The sequence below is a fragment of the Myzus persicae genome, unplaced genomic scaffold (genome assembly GCF_001856785.1).
Source record: "Myzus persicae strain clone G006 unplaced genomic scaffold, MPER_G0061.0, whole genome shotgun sequence".
Lineage (NCBI taxonomy): Eukaryota > Metazoa > Arthropoda > Insecta > Hemiptera > Aphididae > Myzus > Myzus persicae.
The window spans coordinates 2,230-13,157 of NW_019104135.1; positions in this window are offsets into that span (position 1 = coordinate 2,230).

Consider the following 10,928-nt stretch of genomic DNA (forward strand, 5'->3'; position numbering starts at 1 on the left):
TTAAAAAACATCTCTCGTAAACCTCCATCTATGTAATATGTGAAGGGGGTGTCAAATAAATATGTTCCTAAATATTCTCTCGTCAAATTGAATTACAAATTGCAATGTAATTATTGCACCAAAACTGAATAATATAATAACAATTTCTATTATAAAATAATTTATATTTTGAACATTTTTGCTCAAAATACTATTGTGTCAAAATATATTTTTTGCATGAGTATTTTGTGTCAAGTGTCAATGCCAACTAGATAATAAATTAATTGATAGCATAACCTGAGCAGTAGCGTACTAGCGTATATATACTGTTGTATCGGTGGAGTGAAGGGGAGGATCCACGGAAAAATCTTACCTCTTATCTTATCAAAAACATTGGCATTTTTAAGTATTTATAAAAACACTTTTAATTTTCATTAATTCTATGGATAAAATATATTTCAAACTACAATATAAATAAGAAAATATGTACAATGTCATTATAGACTTTAATACCACGGGATATTTTGCCCAAAACCGTGAACACGATCATTTTTTAAGTATGCTCAATAGTCAATACATTGAACTATATAATAACTAAAATATAGTAATATATAATAATATAATAATAACTATTATATAGTTTAATGGCTCAATATAACTCGAATCTAGGGCGTTTCCTCCGTGCCTCCCCACCACACAAAAAAGGATACTTCTCCTTCGAACGAAAAATTAAAAGTAAAAATATTAAATAATAATATTCAATTAAAATCAATAAATTCACAAATGATTAAATTAATAATAAAATTAAATAAGCAAATAAATATAAATATATTAATTAAATTAAATAATAGGTTATAATAACACTATTGGCAATACAAAATGCACCAATATAAATATTAAAATCTTAAACAATAAACAAATCACAAATTCAAATAAATAAATGTAGGTACTGTTTACGAGTTTTTTCATAAGAAAATAATTTTACAAATTGTTATATTAATGTATAGTTATAATTCAATAATACTTTTACATAATTTTGGTTTACCAATCATTACCCACTGAATAATATGAATGATGATAGTCGATAGATGATTGTGTATTTCGGTTAAAACCAAAGAACCTATTTTCCGACCTATTATTATGTGTATAAAAAATATATACCCAATGATTCAGAGAGTCCGGTGGAGGGGAATCTCCAGTACTGCTAAAATCCTAGGGAGGGACGTCCAAATACCATTTCACTCATCCCATTTTATAAAATGTTAAAATTATGCATAATTTATAGAAATTTGAATAAAATGGAGTTTAAATTTTGTTTTTTTTTCAAAATGATTACCTAGTACCTATATTTTTTGTTGCAAACAGTTAATAAGAATAACAACAGAAATGCCGCTTCAATCAGTATGCGCGCGCTTCCATTTGCGCCAGCGTCACTGATATCCCATCATGATAAATGATAATATAGGCAGGTGACGCTTACCACGGTATAAAAAATAATATAATATTTTTAATATTATGTCCTACTCATATCCAAAGAGATATATTATATTATATCTGTTTCTGTGTTCACATCGTATTAAATTATAATATTGTAAAAAAAAATATTTTGCCTATTCTAATATGACGCGTACACGCCATAGCCCGAGGTTCGTTACGGCGACAACTGTAAACAAACACAAGACACGTACGACGTACCTGAGTTTATAATAATTAAAATATACGTGTTTCGTGTGTGCACAAGCGACGGACGATTCCGCTTAAAGCAGATAATAAAAACTAAAAGGGAAAACCTCCCTTGCGGTATATGCACACAAAATAATAAATGGACCAGCCTTTCGGAAATGTATCACTATCGTGACCGTTTTTTTTTCTTCTACTATACAGGAATGATACCGCGGTGAAGCAATATACAGGACGGAGTATAATATACCTATATATATTATATAATCGCAAACTACACGCCCGGTCGAGTGCAGTCAACCGGACGGGGTTCTGTCCGTCTTTGTCCGGCTGTTCGGTGATGGCATGTGTCCGGGTGCAACACGGTGGATACGCGTATAGGTATATATTATAATATTATGCATAATATAATTTATGTAAAATTAAATTTAACGTTATAATAAAATACTGATGCCGGGTTGCATGAAAAATGTAATAATTTAAAGGTCCAATAAAATTTAATGGACCAATCATGGGCCACTAAATCATGTTCAAAGGACCATCACTATTGATTCCTTAAATGTTTAGTGATTGTTCGTGCAACCCGGCATAATAGGAGTAGGCAGTCAATAGCTCATAGACGAGCTAGCTGCATTGGCCTGCACGCGAACACGTTTGTCTCTCCCCGCTTATACGAGTGTAGCTCTACTTGTAAATATTGGTATACGCACATTTATAGGTACTGCATACTATAATATAATATTATTTGTTTATTTTATGTACTGATTATCATTGTAGACAATAGACATTGCTTAATATTATATAATATTATACCTATGACAATGACAATATTTAATCGAAAATAGGTAAATATTGGTATCCATAAATCGACGAACCAATTAACTTTAGCATGTTAGATGATTTTGCAGCTTTGGAATTTGATATTCAACTTGATGTTGATGTAATTTTTACGGATTTTTTCAAGGGTTTTGAAAAAGTAAGCCACGCCATTCTCTCTATAAATTTCATTCTATGGGAATTTGTGATCCTTTTTTTTATCATGGTTAATTACACATGCCTCTATCAGAAAGAAAATTGTCAAGGTTAAAAATATTAGTTCTGTTCATTTTCCTCTCATGTGGCTCCTATGTTATTTATCTTATTAATTTATGATTTATATTTTCTTAAATCTCGGAAACTTCTTTTCGCAGATGATATGAAATTCGTTTGGTTAGTAAAATCGCCAGGGAATTCAGTGTTGTTACAAAATGATTAAAATGTCTTAACAGTTTAGTGTAAATATAATAATTTATCGTTAAGTAAAGTTGTCATTCTCCGAGTCTTGTCGTGTTCCATTTACCCATAATTACTATTTAAATAAGCATAATATTATGCTTTAGTGTGTCATAGTTGAAAATCTTGATTAAGGTATTACGTTTGACTCAACACTCTCTTTCAATGCGCATCATATAAATATTTAAAATATGATTGTACACTATGATATTATCTTTGACTCTAAGAGACATGGTTTTACTAGCATTATTACTTAGAAAATATTGTATTTTTCATTGATACGTTCTACTCAAGGATATAATTCTATAGTCAGGCTACCCTCTACCAATATTCAAATGCAAGCCTTGAAACAATTCAAAATCGTTTTTCCAGATTTTTATCATATAAATGTGGTATTCGGTAATCGCTACTTAAACCATTTTCACTAATTCACTATATAAGACAGTGTTAATGTGTTGTACCCATAAAATATCAATTAAGCTATCAGAAGAAATAGTATAGTATAATAGTATGATTAGTATGAACTAACTTGTATACTAATTATTCATTGTACTTTTATAATATTAATGATTTGAAGTTCTTGTAATAATTGGCTAATGGATATTTATCAAGTGTCCTGAAGTACTAAATTGTTTTATTTTTTAATTCCCTTATTGTCGAACTAGGTCTACCAAGACTTTTATATTCCAACACAAAAAATAACTATTATGCTCTGGTGGCAATAAAACCATGCGATTAGCTAATGATGGCCAAATCGATTTAATTAATTTTAATTATATATTAAGTATTTTTAAAATTATATTATTAGCTATTATTTGTAAATTATATTTCACTATCTACATTAATCTGTATATTATATTATCATTTTGTATTTAATTTGACATCTGAAATGCATACCTGAAGTTATTAATTATTATATTTTATTCTGGTATACATAAAATTGTTAAAATAGATATAAATAAACAAAACAAAATATGTACTGCACGTACAAATTTTACATGACCTGAAAAATTCTGTTAAAATGTTTGAAGACGTTATTATAAATTATCGGCTGTATATTATAACGTTATGATTTATAAGACTTGACTTTGGATTCAGATTTCCAAGCTTGATTTTAAAGCCTGCTAAGATTTTATTGCTTATTAGTTATTATTTTAGATATAAGTATATTATATCAAGTAAATGTCTACGGAATTCTTACACGTGTCTTACATGCACAATGATATACGTACCTAACTCGTAATTTATCATTTCAATGAAATTGGATTTGTATGCAAAATAAGAATAAGAAGTTTCGGAGTGTAAGTGGCGGGGAAGGGGAACATTGAGACAAGTACCTTCCGGCCATATGTTGCTGCTCACCCTAACTTATGCTTGATCCACTATAGCATAGGAATGGGCAACTGGCGGCCCGCGGGCCACATCCGGCCAGCGTACCATTTTTAACTCGCTCGTGCTCTATTGAATATAGAATTTCGCTCGGTGTTAACGTGTAGTCTGTGTAAATACTGACACTGTCCGCACGATTAAAAATCCGATGAAATTTTATTCATAAGTGTCACTAGTAAATAGTAATGGTTTTCATAATTTTGTTTTCGTGACACGAGTTTATTTCGACTTATTTGCATACCTACATAATGATTCTTTTACGAGGGACACTCGTATTATATACATCGATGACTAATTCTTTTATCATCATATACCACTATAATTGGAATTATCAGTAGATATGTACCTATATATATATACATGAAAGTGTATTATATAATATTATTAGTTCATATAATATAAGATATTAAACTTATGCACTTGTCACTTAATATTAATGATATAATATGGCATGAGACTACAGAGTGTATCAATTATGTAGTATTGACTATTTCACATATTGAAATAATAAGTCAGACTTTCGAGATGCGCATCCTGTACACGAATAATACACGATAATATAATAGGTATATATAACTGTATATCGTCTATATCAGTATATAAATTATGTACCCCAACTCCAATATACGCCTGTGCGGCCATGTACAATAATTATCGTTTTTATACAATATCTAAGGTATAATATTTACACAGGTTCCGTCTGTATAAAGAATTTGAAAGACGGCGATGTACAAACATTAAATATATATATACTATTACGATGCCACGACTCCAATACAGTTGTCACACTCACTCTTATATACAAATACGTTACATAGGTATATATTATATTGTCAGGATTAATGTTAAAATATAAGTTATTGTCTAACCATATAATATTTATGTCTATATATCGATTTTACACCTGTATAGATTCATAACGAAGTAAACACAATGCTATTCTTAAAGAGAAATTATACCTATACGTCCTGTAGGTACCTATATAGTGTAATATAATTGTACACAATACTGTGCACTGCAAATACATCATTATAATGTATTATTCCATAACGATTTGATAGCTGGAGGAGTGTACCTATAATATTATACAATATCGTACCGTGGAAAATAAATTTAAAAAAAACAATGTGACTGCGAGTCCTTTATAAGTTTTTTTTTCTCACAATATAGGTATAAAATATACAATATAGTTTTCAATCGTTTTTCGTTTCACTCGTTGTTCGTGTTCGTGTGTGTTGCGCAGTTAATATCAAAATATCACGTACTAAGGATTTTTACATCTTTGTAGTTTTTATTCAATTTAAATTTGGCACATTTAACGATACATTTTTGAACGTCTATACACACCTAAACGATGGGCCAACTATACAATAGTTTTCGAATCGGCAGGTAATATATATATACGTAATGGAATTATAAGTGAATATTATTGGTACTTTTAGTACAATATGATTCCATTTCACCGTAGTTTTACTCTAAAATAGTGCGGAATTACTATAAAATACTAATAATTTATAAAATAGTTGTTTATCAAAATAACAATAATAATATACTGTGCTTTTCACATAATAAAATAGGTAGTTTTTTTTCAAATAATATAATATGTTATTATCGGATGGATGTATTTGTGTTCATGTTGAGTATTATTTTGGTCGTCGGTACATTTCATTTAATACCTACAGAAAATAAATAATACCGACCATTATAATATCACTGATTCGAAACCGTTGTCGCTCAACGTACACTCGAGCGTCGTTCATCCCTTGTACCAACGTTATGTTTTGTTAAAGATTTGAATGGATGCTTTTAGTTCTCAGAATTTCGTTGTTACGCGCATCATAAGACATGACGGGATAAAAAGAAATCACCTGTTGCACCTATATAATTCTAAATACTTTTAATTTCGTGGTTTATTATTCAACTTTTAAGAGTTTATATTTATGCACCTATAGTTTACATGCATACCATACAATTTTTACACAAAGACAAAAATAATTCAAAAGTGGTTCTAAACAGAAATATGAATAGTGAGTTATTTACTTATTTTTATAAGATGCACTTATATAATAATCACTAGCCTATATGCTTAGATTATAAAATAATACCTACATATTACTAATGTGTGTTAGGAGTGACGAAAAATAATACATTTTTTTAACTTGAAAATTAATTGCCGGTCTGAGATTATACCATAGATCTTAGGTTATTTACCATTTTTTCAATTATTTAATGTGATTAATTTAATAATTTACACAAAAATGGATTTTTATTTTAGCGTTCAAAGGTTTCTTTATTCTTTCTCCTACTGACGGTTGGGCTGTTACTTGTTGAGGATTTTGCGAATTGAGGCATATTTTTACAAACTATAATTATACGGTTTGATTGACTTCGCAGGCTTGGTGCCTATATATATAGCGGTCATAGGTTTTTAATTTTGTATACATATAGTTATTAATTATATATATTTATTGTTTATATTTTGTAGTAGACACTGAGTACATAAATATAAAACGATAATATTTTCCAACGTTTATAATTGGCAGTGTTTGGGTATTTTATTAATCCATAATTAAATAACATATAAATTAAAGCGAAAGGGTTTCTTTTACAATTCGAAAATGAATAGTGAGCGGTCATAGACCCTATATTATTCCCTACCCTATTTGGATCCACCCTTATAATAATAAATTGGGGATGATGGTATTTTAGAACACATGAGAATATAACTTGTATAGGCGGTATTACGTATATATATACTTATACAGCAGTACTATATTTGTTATTTTTCTTTTATTGTCGATTTACGTTGTAGGTTATTACTTGTTAGTTGCAATATTTTCTCGTCTACAAATATAATTGTCTTATTTTTAACGAGTTATGTATCTACACAAACATATAACTGATAAAATGCCTTCACAACTTCCAAATTTGTCTTTAGTTATGTAGTATAGAATAGCATTGATTAGATATTTAGATAGCATTATACTGTTATATTTATTACTATAATTTATAATAAATTGTAAACTGTAAATTGTAATATTAATACATTACCTATATTTAATTGTTAGTAGCTAATAAAAAAAATGCTAAAAACGACCAAATAACGTTCAGAAAACACATGTTTTTATTTAATAATTTTGTAATGTGCTCATAAGTTTTAACATGACGTATTAACGTGTCTATACATTTAATATTTCAACGTCAATAATGAAAATATTCATACCAAAACAGTAGCTACATTATTACTATGTGTAAATGTATAATGTCTAAATGAGAAATATTTTATAAAAAAAAATATATATATATATGACATTTTATTATTTATATCGGCGGGTTTCGAGTTAAATATAATATATGGTAGGTACCTACATGATAATATTGTTAAATTATTATGGTTTAATACGCACGCACTAGCGCTCAAGTGAAGTAATAACTTTGCTGAACCGGAAACGTCGAAAAAGACAAACATTACATGTATACTGTATACCAACACTCAGCAGTATATTATTGTTTATACGACATATACGTGCGTGAACCAATTTCTCATCTACGTTTAATGCGTATATGTACAAACTTCCGAGTGTCCTGCTGGCCAAGAGTTAACTTAACATTAACTAATTATTTAATACTTTTATAGTAATGTTATTATAAAATGAAAATTTCCTTGAAAATTATAATTTTTAGTTTTTAGGTAATTTACTTTTACGTAGGATATATATATAATATATAAATTATGTGCTATGTAGGTATTATTTATTATTAAAATATTGGGTATAATAATATTAATTTTGAAATACGTCTTAGCTTATATTCGATCATTAATTATAAAAATTTATATTATTTGGTCAAATATTTATCTGCAAAAACCTAGTATTCTCATTTTTTATATACCTATATATTATAGCTAATATCTATAAATGTTAAATTGTTTTATATACCTATAGCCATATTTAGATAAAGATTAACCAATCCGAGTGCTGTTGCCTGTTAACGTATAGACACCTATACATAACAGATAATCATAACTGAATTAATATTTTTTATCTATATTAACTTCGATTACTTATTATATTATAATATGAATAAATGATACGTAGGTTTATGGATAAAATGTCGTGTCTATAAAGTAATAAAAGCGTTTACGTAGGATAAAATGTAACCTATTAAGAGGAAATGGTGTAGGTATATACAATATATACATATTATATGTATAAATACACAATATATAAGGATTAAGTTTATTTATATTAAATAAGGAATAAACCTATGTAAGAGTAAGATCAACGTCGGTATTTCGACGTTTATGCCTTGACCGAAAAAATCACATTTGAAAAATAACCGTCTGCAGTCCGATTGTTATAAGCCGTCCAACGAAATCTTTGTATATACGACACACACACGCATATGATATATAATATTATATATATATTTATACACGTGTTAGTGCGACTACCTACGTGCCCCGAGTAGTCCCACCGCACCCCTATAACACACACACACACACACTGTAAAACACCCGTACCGGTGCGTATTCGTAAGTCCTGACTACATATAATAATATATTACCTACCCTTGTCGTTCCTATATTCGTATGTTTATTATACAAGGCGCCCGCGCCGTCGTTCTCGTTCGGTCACCCCAAATATATCTATATACCCTGATACCGCTCCCGTTCACCCTCGAGGCCAAGACGCACCCGATATAATACCTATACATATTCATATATATATATATGTTTGATTTTAAGGTCCATATGTGGTTCGGGGAAAATTTTTTCAAAAAAAAAAACGGTTTCTTTCTGACGACCTCCCCCAAAGCTTGTTATATTATACGCTCGCAGTCGCCTCGCACGCCGTTAAAATCTTTTAGATTATAACATAATGTAATGTATTACCTATACACCTATACTACATATGTACCTACATTGTACGTTGTCACACATCGTCCGCGTCCCATATATATATACTTGACACATATTGTATAATTCTATATATAATATGGCACGTATAATATGCCCGGCGAGTTCCGAGCGATGTGCATAAATATAATAATATATCGTCGGCCTTTTTTTGGATCTGGACAACGATATATGCGTATAATATGTGTGTTATTGTCACGGAGTGCACCCACAATACCTGTATATACCATTTATAAATTATTATGTACTTTTTTCTCTCGAAATTCCGCAGCGATTCCGTTCTGGTCGTAAAATATACGTATTTCGTGTATACAATTTATATTCTATATACCTATAGGCATACATACGCCCACGATCACAACGCTGCACTGCTATTATGCTGCAGCTATAAGTATGCAGGTACCTCTATTATATATATGTACAACATGCATCTTAACGTATTTTTCGTGACGACGCGTTTGAAAATAATCACAGTAATACGCATGCGTCTCGTATCACATAGCAGCGCAATGTTACTATAATAATGGGTGTTTCACTATAAGGCCTAACCCACGACGTATATAATACTAAGTACATATTAAATATAACATATTATATAGGTATGCGAAGAAAGGTATAGAAAGGTAATCGGATGCGAGTCCTGAAGTCGTTCGATTAAGCGCGCGTTGGGTAAAAAACTGTTCGTAAGGAACCGTAGGAGGTGAGGTATGTATTATAATATATACGTGATATGTCCGAGACCATATCGTATGTACAACAGTATATACATAACATATTAATATATATAAATGCATTCAATATGTTATGTATGTATGTATAACACTACTCCTGGAACGACGTCGTCACAAGTGCTGTTACTCGTTAAAAATGGAACCATATATTATTATTATTATTATTATTAATATTGCTATTACGATCGACCCACGCAAAGACGAGTTTTTTTATTGTACGTCGAGTTCGTCTACGATTATTACAGTGGAAAAAACACATCTCAACATAACATTATATTCATTATAATAATAGTTAGAAATTAATATTTAAAAGTGCTCTGCGCAGTGCTATAGCGGTAAGCATATTATATCATAACTATTTCAATCGAAGTAATGTAAATACAATTATACGTACAATGTGTATATAACATGTATTTCGTATCGTTTACTAAACGAAATTTTTTTTATTGTTGTTGTTGTTGTTATTGTTAGTACGAAATGATTATTATCGTCTTTGTATAATCGACAATCGTCATAATGTTACTCATTAGTCATTCATTACTCATTAGACTGCTGCCTCACGATGATTTTGTATGCTTATGATATCAAAAGTCGAACGGGCACAGGTCTATTACAATTTCAAGTATTCCCTACTCAATACTCATACAATATTACTTTGTTATGTAGTTAAAATAATTTAGGTCACCAAATGCGTAAATTACATACTACATATTATATATTATAGTTCTAATAGATATAGCCGTATCGAGTGCTATCAACTAGCAATCATTATTATTTTATACGTATCAGCAAGAAAAAACTATATTATAAATTATACTAAATTATCGGTTATTCGGTTATCACTGGTGTCTGGTTTTGTGCATATTTGTATATACTGCAGCTATTACTCTATTCATTTATAATTACTATAGACATCTATGATTGCGAAAGTGTTTTGTGGTGAATTTACACAGGGAAAT